Here is a 14,151-nt window from a genome sequence, read left to right on the forward strand (position 1 = left end):
ACCTTAAGATATGTGCTTTTTAAGATATGTACATTTAATAATAAGCCTACCCTATCAAATATTAATTGGAGTAAAAAGTGACAATTAGCCCCGATTTTTCCTATTTATTTAATAGTGCACTGAAATGTGGGTCCTTGTTTCAGCAGTCCAAGATAAAATCTCTTTGTGTGTCTGTGTGAATGAAGAAACTTTTATTGTGAGTTCACGTGTGTTGTTTTTTCTGTGGGTGCATGTGTGAAGAATAGGAGCTGACAGGCAGGTGCCTTAGGCTGTGTGTGTGTGTGTGTGTGTGTGTGTGTGTGTGTGTGTATTAGTCAGAATTTTAGCGTTATTCCACATCTGAGAGCATCTAAACAAGGCCCTCGCTTCTTTTCATAGAAACCCTAAATATTTAATCCACCGCCTGCACCACAGTCTAGCACACCACATGCCGTGGTTCATCCAAACAAATATAAACAAAGTAATTTATTGATAAGGCATTTTCAAAAATATGTAAAAGTGATCCAGTTAAAAGGTTAGTTCAACCAAAAATGAAAAATCTGTCATCATTTACTTATTCTGTTCCAAACCCATATGACTTTCTGTCTTCCATGGAACACAAAAGGAGATGACGGTCTCAGTCACCATTTACTTTCATTGTATGGAAAAAGATGCAATGAAAGTGAATGGTGAGTGAGGCTAACATTCTGCTTAGCATCTACTGCACTTTTGTGTTCCTCAGAAGAAAGTAAATCGCACGGGTTTGGAACAACATGACAGAATTTTCATTTTTGGGCGAACTGTTCTTTTGAGTCCTGTTTACTGCAAAATAAGAGCTTTAATAATGTTCAGTTCTTGTCATCAGCTGGTGTTCGTTGTGGCCTGCAGCCATCATCAGTTCTATTATGCTTGCAGTAAACTCATCAGACTGTCAAGAAGTGTGGTGACCACAGGGGGGGTGTGAGCCTTTGTGATTGTGTGTGTGCGCTGGCCAGTGGAGGAGAGTTTAATGGGCCAATCAGATTAACAGTGTTTAATTGGGACAGCTCTTGAAAGCACTTCTGCAGTCAAATAAGTGATCAAGATATTAATGTATCTTGTTGTCCACAGCTGTAGATATGCTGTATTTTCCCCACCCAAGTGTGAGGCAGAAATAAAAATAACAACAATTTAGATTATTTATTTTTTTTGTTGTTCAATATTGTCATAACTGTATTGCCCTTGTATAGATATAATGTAGGAGTGTGGATGGATGGATGGATGGATGATGGACGGACAGACGTATGGATGGATGGATGTATGAGTCATTTTGGGCAGTGTAAGTCAATGGGACTTGTTATTGTCCGCTTTGGGAAAACCATTAGCATTATGAGTCACAAGAGGCTGAAGGCCTGTGCTGCGTTTGGTGGATGTAGCTTAAAAGTTTACAGTCAGAATTTTTTGGTCTTGGAATAGGGATTTTGAAAAAACCTTAAACTTATGTCTAGAATAACAGTATATTGGCTTTGACAAGCCAACATAATCAAAACATGCAAAAATGTAGCATGTGCTAGTGTTTTGTGAGTATTGCAGATCTTAGTGTTGACACTGAGGCCTGAAGATTGCAAAAGTGTGTTAATCTACGGTTTGTTCGTAGATTGGCTGTTTGTCTCCTCAGCAAATTGAGCTGAACCTGAAATCATGAGTCATTTCCAACTGCACTGTGACAAAATGTAGTTGTTTTGCCAACAGAAATGTCTCGAATGGAAAAATAATGACATTTATACTGGGAAAGCTTGTGTTGTGTTTGGAGATTTTATTTAGTTTGGTTCGAAAGATGGTTGAACTTTTGTTGCAATAGGTTGACTGTTTCATTGTTTGCCATCTCATCAGTAATGTAATATGCAGTTTTATCTGTACATTCAGAGAGATAAGAGCTACTCTAATCTGAAGTCGCTACAGGAGACAAAATAAATTATTTAGATGTTTGGGTCACAATTTACATTATTGTTCATATTAGTGTAATTACAATGCAAGTACTGAGTTATAGTCATTATTAACTTGTATTTACTATTTAATAATGTTGTGAAACAGCCTGAAGATGCTCATTGTTAGTTGTGGTTTGTTCTATACCCCTAAACTTTAATATTAAAACTTAACTCACCTCACACTGTGCTATAAACATGAACGATGCCCCAGATCTCATCAGATCTATCTCAAATGTGAAAATATATTGTAATAAATTCCATTAACACCATACGTTACATGTATGACACTGTAATGTTACAGCAATACCACATCTCAAGTACTTCTGCATAATTAGCTTTAGTTGTATTAGTGACATGTACTGGATCACATCTGAAACAGTGTATTGTTTTCTGTATTCACTGTTTGCATTGATGGTGATTCTTCTACATAGCTCACAAACCTACTTCCGACTGGAAAATAGATGACACATTCTGGCTGATTATCTTTCACCCAGAGGGAGGAAGAACAATCTTTTTCCCCATGTTTCATTTCCTTGCTTTCTTTTAAGCCAAAATGTATGTTGCTGTAGAAGTGATTGTCAAAAGTTTGACAATAATAAAATAACATATATAAACAATAATAAATAAGTATATATTTATCTTCATCTCTAATTACTCTCTCGTTCTCTTCATTTTGCTATTGTTGTTTTTCTTCCATTTACCTACTTCTCTCCTTGGTTGGTTGCAGATTTTCTGTATAACAAATGTTTTCTAGGCATAATTTCTCTCTTCCGCCCCAATTTTTTTCTAATTCTCTCTCTCTCCACACAATACACAAGCACTTCATTCACCTCTTTCTTTCTCTCTCTTCTCCGTCACAGCACATATGGCTGATTGGTAATGGTTATCAGCAGTGCAGCTGGTGCGGAATGGCCGAAGGAGATTTTCCTACACGTGTCCTACAAGTCCTTTTAAAAAACATTAAAACTGATCCTAAATGAAGCTAATTGTGTTGTGGGCTCCTCATACATGTAAAGGTCCAATGCACATATCTGTACTTGACTGAAAAATTCATGATCGTGTCTGTCAAAATGACACATTTATTCCTGCAGTTATTGTTACTACTGTAAAACTATCATTAATTAATATGGAATCAGCTTCAAACTGTGTTAGGGGCCGTTCACACACAGTGTGTTCTTGTGTCCGTCTGGGTTTTTTAAACTGTTTTTCTATGTAAGCATGAGCTAGACGGGTGTCTTTGACTGTTGGCTCACTGTTTTTGGAGCGTCTCATGCCATGAGCACCACATTAAGTAAAAAACGCATCTCAAAGCATGTTTTCTTTCATTCTGTTTCATTACATCTCAGTTTTTTAACTCAAGAACGTGTCCTTTGTGAATGGCTGGCTGCTCAGAAGCTTTCATATTATCTGTCACTTTGTTTACTTTTTGATGACAATGATGATGACACTGTTTTATTGTGAATGGTATTTTGAAACTACGATTTGTAAGAGCATATAAATGAGAGCCATAAATGATTACAAATTATGCAAGGTTGTACAGTTGTGGCCAAAAATATTGGCACCCTTGGTAAATAGGAGCAAAGAAGGCTGTGAAAAATATGTCTTTATTGTTTATCCTTTTGATCTTTCATACAAAATATTCACAAAAATCTATCCTCTAATGGATATAAAAAATTGCAAACACAACACAAGTTTTATCAAAAAGCAAATATTTTTGTCAAATATATGTGTGGCACAATTATTGGCACCCTTTTATTCAATATTTTGTGCCAAGATAACAGCTCTTTTCCTATAATGCCTAATGAGGTTGGAGAACACATGGCAAGGGATCTGAGACCATTTCTCCATACAGAATCTCTCCAGATCCTTCAAATTCCGAGGTCCACGTTGTTGGACTCTCCTCTTCAGTTCACCCCATAGGTTTTCTATGGGGTTCAGGTCAGGGGACGGGGATGGCCATGGCAGAACCTTGATTTTGTGGTCAGTGAACCATTTTTTGTGTTGATTTTGATGTTTGTTTTGGATCATTGTCCTGCTGGAAGATCCAACCACGGCCCTTTTTAAGCTTTCTGGCAGAGGCAGTCAGGTTTTGAATTTTTTATCTGTTGGTATTTGATAGTCCATGATGCCATGTATCCGGTGTATGTGTCCAGGACCTCTGGCAGAAAAACAGCCCCACAATGTTAAAAATCCACCATTTTTAACCGTGAGCATGAGGTACTTTTCCATATGGCTACCTCTCTGTGTGCACCAAACCCATCTCTGGTGTTTGTTGCCAAAAGCTCAATTTTTGTTTTATCTGAGCATAGAACACGGTCCCATCTGAAGTTCCAGTAGTGTCTGGCAAACTGAAGACACTTGAGTTTGTTGTTGGATGAGAGCAGAGGCTTTTTTCTCGAAACCCTCCCAAACAACTTGTGGTGAGTTAGGTGACATCTGATTGTAGTTCTGGAGACTCCAACACCAAAATAATTTCTGCAGTATACAGATAAACATCATCCTCAATGTAGCTAAATTAAATTATTGCACTATCCTTGTTATATTTATAATGGATGACCAATGAACCCCCCACCCCCTGCCCAAGCTCTGCCCTCCCACACAGGCACCCAAACATAAACATTATCATTTTTAATTATTTCTTATTCACTATTTCGTGCATATTGTCATCTCATGACCAAATCAAGTCATATCCTTGTTATTGAATATATATCAATACATTAGAGCAGTCTTGTTTTACTAAGGGGTTTAAGTGCAGCATAAATCTTCTAATCATTCCACGATGAATTTAATGAAATAAATTCTGTTTCAATTGAACAAGCATTTAATACTCCTAAATCATCCATTGCTGCTGCTTCACTCTGCAGGCCAACCAACTGTGCTTAAACTCTTTTATTTTGGTGTCTTTGGTGCTTTTCTATGGTTCTGTTGTTACTGCATTAAACATTTCATTTCTGTGACTTGAAAGAGTGGCAGCCATATTCCATTAGTGCTTTATCCTGTGTCTCAGGGGAGGTTGTTAAGAGACTCGTGTTGAAAGACAGGTTGGCGTCCACTTAATGACATTCAAAGTAAAAGAACAAGGCATACATCCATTTTTACCCTGTGGCTGGTGTCTTTGATTACATTTTCTCTTGCTTTATATGGAATATATATATATATGGATCATCTAGAATCAAGCAACATTTTTTTGTGGGCAGACGTTAAATCTGTATCTGGTCATCTGATATGCTACAACAGCATTTCAGCCCAAGCATCAAAAAGTAACAAAAAGTGGCTGAATTCTCATTTAATTCTCATATAATTCCTTCAAGAGCTTTCTATCTATCTGCATCTGTCTATCCATCCATCTATTCATCCATGTTGGTGTAATAACCATCAAAAAACACCCTACCAACCACACAGAACACCTAAGCCTCCATCTGGAAATGTCCTTGCAACTACCTAGTAACTCCTTAGAAAACCCCTAGGACCTCTAAAATACTTTAGCAACCATATAGCAACCACCCAGAATGCCCTAGCAACTGCCTAGCAACATACATAGCATGCAAGCAACCACCTAGGAGCGCCTTAGCAACCACACAGAACACCTTACCTACTTGCCTAACAATGCTCTAGCAACTTCCTAGTAACTCCATTGCAACCGCCAAGTGCACCTTTGCAACCGCGTACCAACCACTCTCCTCTGCAACTGCCTAGCAACCACACAGAACACCTTTGCCACCACCTAGCAACACCCTAGCAACTACCTGTTTCTAACTCTTTAGATACTTGATAGCAGCCACAAAACAGCTTAGAACTGCCTAGCATCCACCCAGAATTAGGGGTGGGTGATATGACCAACAGTAAATCACGATATGAGCAATTTTGTATCACAATAACGATATACTGTATATCACGATATAGTAAATATTTTGTGAGAAAAAATTGGCTGATGTATTAAATAACCATATTGTAGTGTCTATTTTTGGGTAATTCTTTCAGTGAATTAAATACTTTCAAATGTTTCCTCATATATAATTTCTCTTTATTCGGAGATTGACAATAGTCAAAAGTACAAAAAAACAAAACTTGGATTTAAATCATTCTCACCATAATGCAACATTTCACATTATGCCACATTTCAGCCGGATATGTTGTTCACCAATATTATTATAAACTTTCCATTAAAACTCAAGATCTTCCCAAAGCAATACAACATAGAGAATACTTATGTAGTATTCACTATGTTGTATTGCTTTGGGAAGATCTCTTGCAGAAAATGTCCAAAATTATATAAACACTTCTTGCATAAATTATTAAATAGATCAATTATAGCCAAATTGTGGCATACATCTTTTAGTTTACATAATATTCTTTTGCTTGCCTCATTTTGAGGTAAAACAAATTGCTTTTATTACAAGTGATTATCATCATGTGACACAGTTTGCATATTATATTTTTCTGCTCCGTGTTGGGTTTTGTGAACCTTCGCCACAGATGTCACACTCATTTTTATTAGCAAGCTCCTCTTCATTTTCTTGACTTGTTTGGGAGTCGTCCTGTTCTGTGGAGATGTTTTTATCAGGGTTTTTCCTTGCTCTGCGCTCTCCAGTAAATATCAGGAACTATGCTGGACTCGTGTGTACTTGCATCCTCCAGAGATAGCGCACGTGACACTCACATGAAACACAGATGTGCGCGTCCGATGAGAAGCATATTAAGCACTTATGAAATGGTGAACACGAGATGCGTGTAATTGATGCAGCTTGGACGGCCACCGAATATTCTTTTAAACCCTGTCTCATGTGAAGCCCTACCCACTGATAGATAAGCCCATGCTGCGTGCATGAATATTTAATTATCGCGATATACACGGTATAGCAAAATCTCTATTGATTGACACTTTATATCGTAGCCATGATATATATCGTCATATCGCCCAGCCCTATCTAGAAGCACCCTAGTAACTACTAAGAACACCTTAGCAACCACATAGCAACCACCCGGAACACCTTAGAAACTGCCTAGCAACCCCACAGAACACGCTAGCAATCACCTAGAACACCCTTGCAACCACACAGAACACCTTTACCACCTCATAGCAACGCCCTAGCAACTAATGTTTCTAGTAACTCCTTAGAAACCACCTAGAAACTCCATAGAAGCCACAGAACACCTAAGCTACTGCCTAGCATCCACCCAGAACATCCTGGAAACCACCTAGAAGCGTCCTAGTAACCACCAAGAACATCTTCACAACCACATAGCATCCTCTGGGAACACCTTAGTAACTGCCTAGCAACTACAGTCACAGAACATGTTAGCAACCACCTAGGAACGCCCTAGCAACCCACACAGAACACTTTTGCCACAATCAAGACTACATTCAAAGTTTGTGTTGACGAACTCACTTCTCTAGTTGTAATATTGCCTCTGTTATGTTGCCTTTGCCATACAAGACAAAGTTATCTCAGTGAAGCACACCAGACACTGCAAGTGTGTTTTTAAATGCTGTTCAATACATGTGAACTACTATCTCCCCAAGCTCTCTTACTTTATCATTGTCTCATACCCTGAGAGTTTGACTAAATGCTCATGATGTCAGGATACACCTCACTGGGTTCCTCACATCCACCCGGGACAAGGTGGTAATTAAGAGTGAAAAGTGCTGATGAGGGGGCATTTTCAGCTGTTATGTTGAGCTGTACATAATCGTGAGGTTTTGACAAGGCACGGAGGGTAGTTTGAGGTGAAAGTTCAGGGAGATGATCTTCAGGGCCACTGGCATTAAATCTCCAGACATTTATTGGAACATTTCTGGTTTTGTTGAAAATAATGGGACCTTTTGAGAACTTAATATGTAAAAAGTAGAAATGTGCAGATGAAACTTAAAGAGCCATTTCTAACTAACTTAACCATTAAAACAGCTTTCATTGGTGTAACCCAAAATAGTCCTAAACTAGGTTGATTCTGTCATATTAACTAATGTTTTGGACTTGAATGTAACCAGTTACCACATGAAGCACATTTTTTAGGTTACCTGACAAAACATTTTACAGTGTATTATTTCTGTCCTGTGTGGCTCATTTGACTATCTAATTTAAAAAGAAATTTAATTAATTTGATTAGGAAATTATGTGTGTATTTGAACTGGAGATGCATGCGTATATATATGTGTGTGTGCGTGTGCGCGCGCGTGTGTGTGTGTGTGTGTGTGTGTGTGTGTGTGTGTGTATGTGTGTGTTAATTGAATTCCACGTGCATGTGTGTGTGTGTGTGTGTGTCTGATTAGAGTGTGGTGTATCAGTGCGGTGGCAGCTGCTCCCTGGAGTCTCAGTTTCTCCACCTCCTTACACACACACACAGACACACACAGTTTTCCCTGGAGAGTACCACATCAAGTCCCTTAAACACACATAGTAGCTCAATTCTCCATCTGACACAATTTTTCTCACTCTTGAATCCCGTAATTTCTGGGAAGTGAACTGTGTGTGTGTACAGTATATGTGTGTGAGAGAGACCCAGCACAATGTTTTGCAGTCTGGCTTTGGGCAGACAGACCCTACTGCAGTCCTTTCTCCTTCGAACACCCTTAACACACACACACACTCCCATTATAATGCAGCTAGCACACGTGGGAATGGGGGGAAGGGAGGATGAAAGAACACATTTGGCAAAATGGTGAAATGGCCATCATATTAATGAGCAAGTGACAGATTGTGTGTATATTCATCTTGTTTTTCATGGCTACATAATATTTGGGAAAACTGTGTGTCATTAAGCACTGGTTTTGCTTCAGGACCCAGATTTTGGACAAGGGGCGACTGAACTTAGTACCAGAATTATCACTTTGGTACATGTTTTTCCATTAATTTTCTGAATGAAATATCTTATAATTGCAGTCTCTATGAGATGCCCAAGGCAATCATGTAATGCAATCACATACACACACAGCGGTTTACCTAAGCTATCTAAAAGAGGAGTGGTTTTAATAGAGGACTCAATAATGGGGTGTGTCTACCACCCCTGGAGTTCACTAGTTCGCTAGTTCGTGCTGAGTGACTCCAGCCAGGTCTCCTAAGCAACCAAATTGGCCCGGTTGCTAGGGTGGGTAGAGTCACATGGGGTAACCTCCTCATGGTCGCCATAATGTGGTTCGTTCTCGGTGGGGCACGTGGTGAGTTGAGCACGGATGCCGCGGTGGATGGCGTGAAGCCTCCACACGCGCTATGTCTCCGTGGCAACGCGCTCAACAAGCCACGTGATAAGATGCGCGGGTTGATGGTCTCAGACGCGGAGGCAACTGGGATTCATCCTCCGCCACCCGGATTGAGGCGAATCACTATGCCACCATGAGGACTTAAAAGCGCACTGGGAATTGGGCATTCCAAATTGGGAGAAAAATTCCAAAAAAAATGTGGAAACTGGTCCTGATGGGACTCTGCTGTAGTGGTAAATTTGAGGCAGTGAGTGTAAACTGCTCTCAGTTCAGATCAAAGGTGCTAAATAAATAGTCACATTTACAATTTTCCATATGTAGAATATCTGATTTGTGAAGTGGTCTAAAAGCAATAGTATGATCCTCATACTACCTCCATACTAAAGCATAAGATTCATTGAGCCTGTAAGAAATCACATTGAAGGATTATAGCTTTCAGATGTGATTTAAAATCTGTTTGAGTCAAACATAATTTATCAATGGGAAAGCTTCAAACTCTATTCAATTGCTAATTTATAAGCTTAAAGTGAAGACTTCATGCAGCCTATACCAGCCAGACATTGACCAGCATTTCAGTCAATAGACTACCAACACAAGACTGCAAACTACAGCCTATATGAGGACACTTCACTGACAACTACCTGCATCACTCAGTCAATTTATGTAATATTATGTAATGTTGTTAACAATGGGCATAACATGATGTCCTACTGGACATGCAAAAGGTGTGTCCCTGATGATCCTTCTACCTCTCTACTTTGCTCTTCCTCTTCTTCTGTGTCACTTTCTCCTTCCAGTACCTCCTCTCCATCCTCTTTCTTTCCCTCCACTGCATTCCTCTCTTTGTTGAATTCAGCCTATAAAGTTGACTCTGCTCTCCTGCTTCCTCTGCATCCTGCTTTGATTTTTTTAACAAAATTGCTGTCTATGTCTCCCTTCCTCTTCATTTAGGCCTTATTCTGTCACACATCATTGGTAACAGCAACATAAGCACATTAATGACAATTAAAGGTACCCTTTTAAAAAATAGGTTGCAGACCTCTGCTATACTTAATTTAATGATTATTTTTATGGCTTTGCAATGTAAACATCATAAAATATGTACATATAATATGGTACCATACACGTTTTTATAGGCATAAAATGCAACACTCAATTTTCAGACAATATGCTACGGGGGTCCCTGCTTCATCTCTCTACATACCAAGGGGTCCTTGGCCTGAAAATGGTTGAAGACCCCTGCTCTGTGATATTTTGGTCCCTAGTTATGACTTGGATCCCTCTTTCAGTCCAAAATTTGTATCCCATTTTATCCTCTACCAGTCCGATCACTTAAAAAAATAGCTCCTCAACAAGCTGCAAGATTTAAGGCATTATTGACACCCATAGCACAAACGGATTCCAATCGCAAGTGATCCTCCCTTCGCTAAAATACTTGTGGAAGGGCCCTTTGAGAAAAGATTCATTTTCGCACTTTCATTTAGAACGAGCTTTCGAGTGGCGTCCCCTCCCACAGCAGTGTCCTTCAAGGGAGCAAAAATGCAGATTGGAATTCGTCCTGGAACATCGCCATGCTGTTACCTCAGACGAGTACCAGGTCAGATAAAAAGTCCACTCCATGTGTTGTAACTTCATCAAAAGAATAATACTCGATTGCTACCGCATTTCTGACACCACGCACCTGCAGTGTAGACAGATGTATTCATTATAATGGAATCGGTTGCGTCACTTTCAGTGATAGAAATTCAATTCAACTTTTATAGAATACTGCCATTAACTAAAGGAGCTGTCTGGTTCAGCCAAAGCCAGTTTATTTTTTGTTGAAACTAATAAGCCATTAGACTAATCACTTTCAGAAAAATACCATTGTATTACCATTTTTTGGTATGCTGTCTATCCTGATAACCATTCAAAACCATGGTACCATCTTGACACCATCATTGTACCACCATATTATTGCTGTAAGGTATTTATAAATATTAATGACAGAATACAGTAAAATAACATTTATATGAATATTAAAAGAAATGAAGAAATGTAATATAAGAAGCAAGGGCGTAGCAGCCACAGGGGACGTGGGGGACACGTCCCCCGCACTTTTTCCAAGCTAAACCCATATCGAGTCCAAATGGTGGATTTGTATACAGTATTCTTTGTGTTTTGTTACTTTGGGCTGATTGAGTGACCATCCAGCCAATCACAGGTGATTTTCATAAGCCGAAATAACCCTTACATAATAGACCGTCAGTCAGACAGTCTAATCAACGCAGCTCCGTTCATTTCTACAAAGTTGCTTTCAAAAATGCTCATTTATCCATGTTTTTTTATCGACATTGATGTTAATCTAAATTAATAATCTAGAGATGAGGAACACACAAATGAGAGTTATTTATCGGCATATCATTCTTGATTGGCAGCATTACGTGAAATGTACTGCGGAAAAAAAACAAAGGACAATCCTTTTAAGCACACATTGTAAGTGGAGTTTATATCAGCGCAAAAGTCTTCATTAAGTTATACTTTTTACATTATGTTTTTAAGGTAATAGTTTGGTTATTTTAGCCAATTTAAGCAGATTACTAGATCGGTGTTAAATATTTAAAGCTATTTTTAATATCAGCTCCTGTTTTTTTACCTCTATGTTGGTGTGCAGTCGACAAACTGTAGGAAAAAAGATAGATCTGCTGTGTTCTTAGAACATTTATGCATTTTACTGAAGTCAATGTATGTAGACACGCTTTTTTTATACATGAAAACGTACGGACGTTATTGAAACTATAATTATTATAAGACTATTATTGTTGTCTTTTGATAAAAGTCATGCTCAGCAGCTCAAAAAGTGTAGGGAAATGATGGATTTGCTTGTTCTTATAATGCTTAAAACCTCTACTAAAGTCTCTTTCAAAGGATTAAACATTTTTTTTGGATCGTTAATTCAGTGACTAACTAATTTCACACAAGACACTCATTTGTCACCACCTTCTGGCATCACCAGAAATGGTCACTGAACTAATCATTAAATGGATCTGAACAGATTTTGGTGAATGTAGTCAAAAACCTCGAGCCACTTGGATACATTTAAATCCACAATGCACAAGCACAGAGTAAAAAATAAAAATTGTTTGTCATTATTGTAATTGATTAAATAATTTATTCAGGACCAGCTTGTGCTCATTCTTTTATTGTCATGTGTGAAACAGAAGCAAGTGCTCCACAAGATGCCCTTTATTTTTGCAGCTAATTTTACAATATTTTGCAATTATTTTGCCATACTTGAAGCTATAAAATAATTATTCAAAGTAAATAATAAGTATTTATTAATATAATACTTATACATATATATGAATATATACTGTAAAATATTAATACTGCACTGTAAGTGTTGGGTCTGTACGAGCCATCAACTGACAGCTGTGTCCCCCCCACTTTTAAAATGACTGCTACGCCCCTGATAAGAAGTGTCCGTTATATAAAGGTGATGATGAGGTCAGAGTGGAAGCAGCAGAGATGACGGGATGAAGTTAGGGAGCAGAGATGAGAGAAAGTGAAAAAAGTGATGAGGCACTCATCAAAACGTTAGAGCCCTATAACAAATAAAGACACTGTGCAGTTACCAGGGTAATACCATGGTACTGAATGATGATTATATTCATTGTTGATACTGTCGTGGATAATCAGTTCCCTTTTTCATTCTTCCACCCTAGTCCCTGCTAAGGTCTGTGCACTTATATTATAAAATATATAAATATTTTAGTAATCACCACTAAGAGTATGTTCACATTTGGCAGGTTTGGTTCGATTAAAACGAACTCTGGTGCGATTGCTCTGTTAGTGCGGTTCATTTGAACAAGTGTGAATGCTGCCACCCGAACCTTGGTGTGCACCAAACAAGCGGACCGAGACCGCCTGAATAGTGGGTCTCGGTCCGCTTCCAAACGAACTCTGGTATGGTTCGATTGATATAAGAACGCAACATGGACCAAAGACGTCTAAACAGACCAATAACAGGGAGTAATTTGCCTTATATTGACCTCAAGCATACCTGGTTCTTCTCATCATAGGAGCTATGTTGCCCATTACAGTTCGGTACAGGCGGTGGAACTGCCGTCAGCCGTCATTGCAGCATATCTTCGTTTGTGTGTGCAATGGAGGAATTCCTGGTGCTGTTTTGACTCCTTTACACATTTTATTAGCTCTTCGTTTGTCCTCAGCTGGTAAAAATACCACTATATACACATATATAAATCTAATGAGCGCATTTCGCCCAGCAGCCAGCATTGTTTTGGATGTTTGGCAAGTTCCGTCGCAAAATATACATCATAAAATCTGTCCAATCAGGTTATGACTTTTTCCTGATGCCTTTTGTTTTGTATCTTTAGGTTCGGTGTTAAAAATGCCTGTGTGAACGCTAAGCAAATCAGGACTAAATGTATCATTTTCTTTTTTAGTCCGGACCAAGAGAACCGAACTACAAATGTGAACACACCCTGAATATGTTACATGAAATAAAAAGTTTAAGGTGGTGGGTTAATTAATCCTATCCATATTCTGTTTGTTTTCAGGTCCACTCTGGAAACAAACTGTTATCTAAACTACTTCCATGTCAATTAGCCCTTGAATCCCACTCTCTCCTAATTGTTAAATGAGAGCAAAAACAAACAATGACACTGTCCAAAAAAATAAGGGGTGTGGGGGTGAACAAATTTCCCTCAAAACCCAGAGCTGGAAGCATTTCAGCATGGTAGACTGTGAGATCAGCTCATTGTAGGATTATCTCATGTTGGCAGATTCCCACAGAGCTGTAAGGACGTGATTGCGATTCTTTGGACAACCCAAGTGTTTATAACTAATCTCAGTTGTGATAATTGCGCTTGACACCCCCTTTAAATATGCTCTGTGGTCAGAATGACTGAGCAATTAGAAGCATTTAAATGCAGAGACTGTACAGTTGAAATGCAGTAATGAAACTTGATCTCAGCTTTTTATTAGTGGTGCTTCAATTAAGCA

The 14,151-nt window shown here is 38.7% G+C and overlaps 1 protein-coding gene across 2 annotated transcripts in view; it reads left to right on the plus strand.

Moving 5' to 3' along the window:
- LOC127445523 (guanine nucleotide exchange factor DBS-like) overlaps positions 1–14,151 on the plus strand; it is a 95,149-nt gene that overhangs the window by 54,618 nt on the left and 26,380 nt on the right. The gene's annotated exons all lie outside the window — the stretch shown is intronic.

The sequence above is a fragment of the Myxocyprinus asiaticus genome, chromosome 8 (assembly GCF_019703515.2).
Source record: "Myxocyprinus asiaticus isolate MX2 ecotype Aquarium Trade chromosome 8, UBuf_Myxa_2, whole genome shotgun sequence".
Classification (NCBI taxonomy): Eukaryota; Metazoa; Chordata; class Actinopteri; order Cypriniformes; family Catostomidae; genus Myxocyprinus; species Myxocyprinus asiaticus.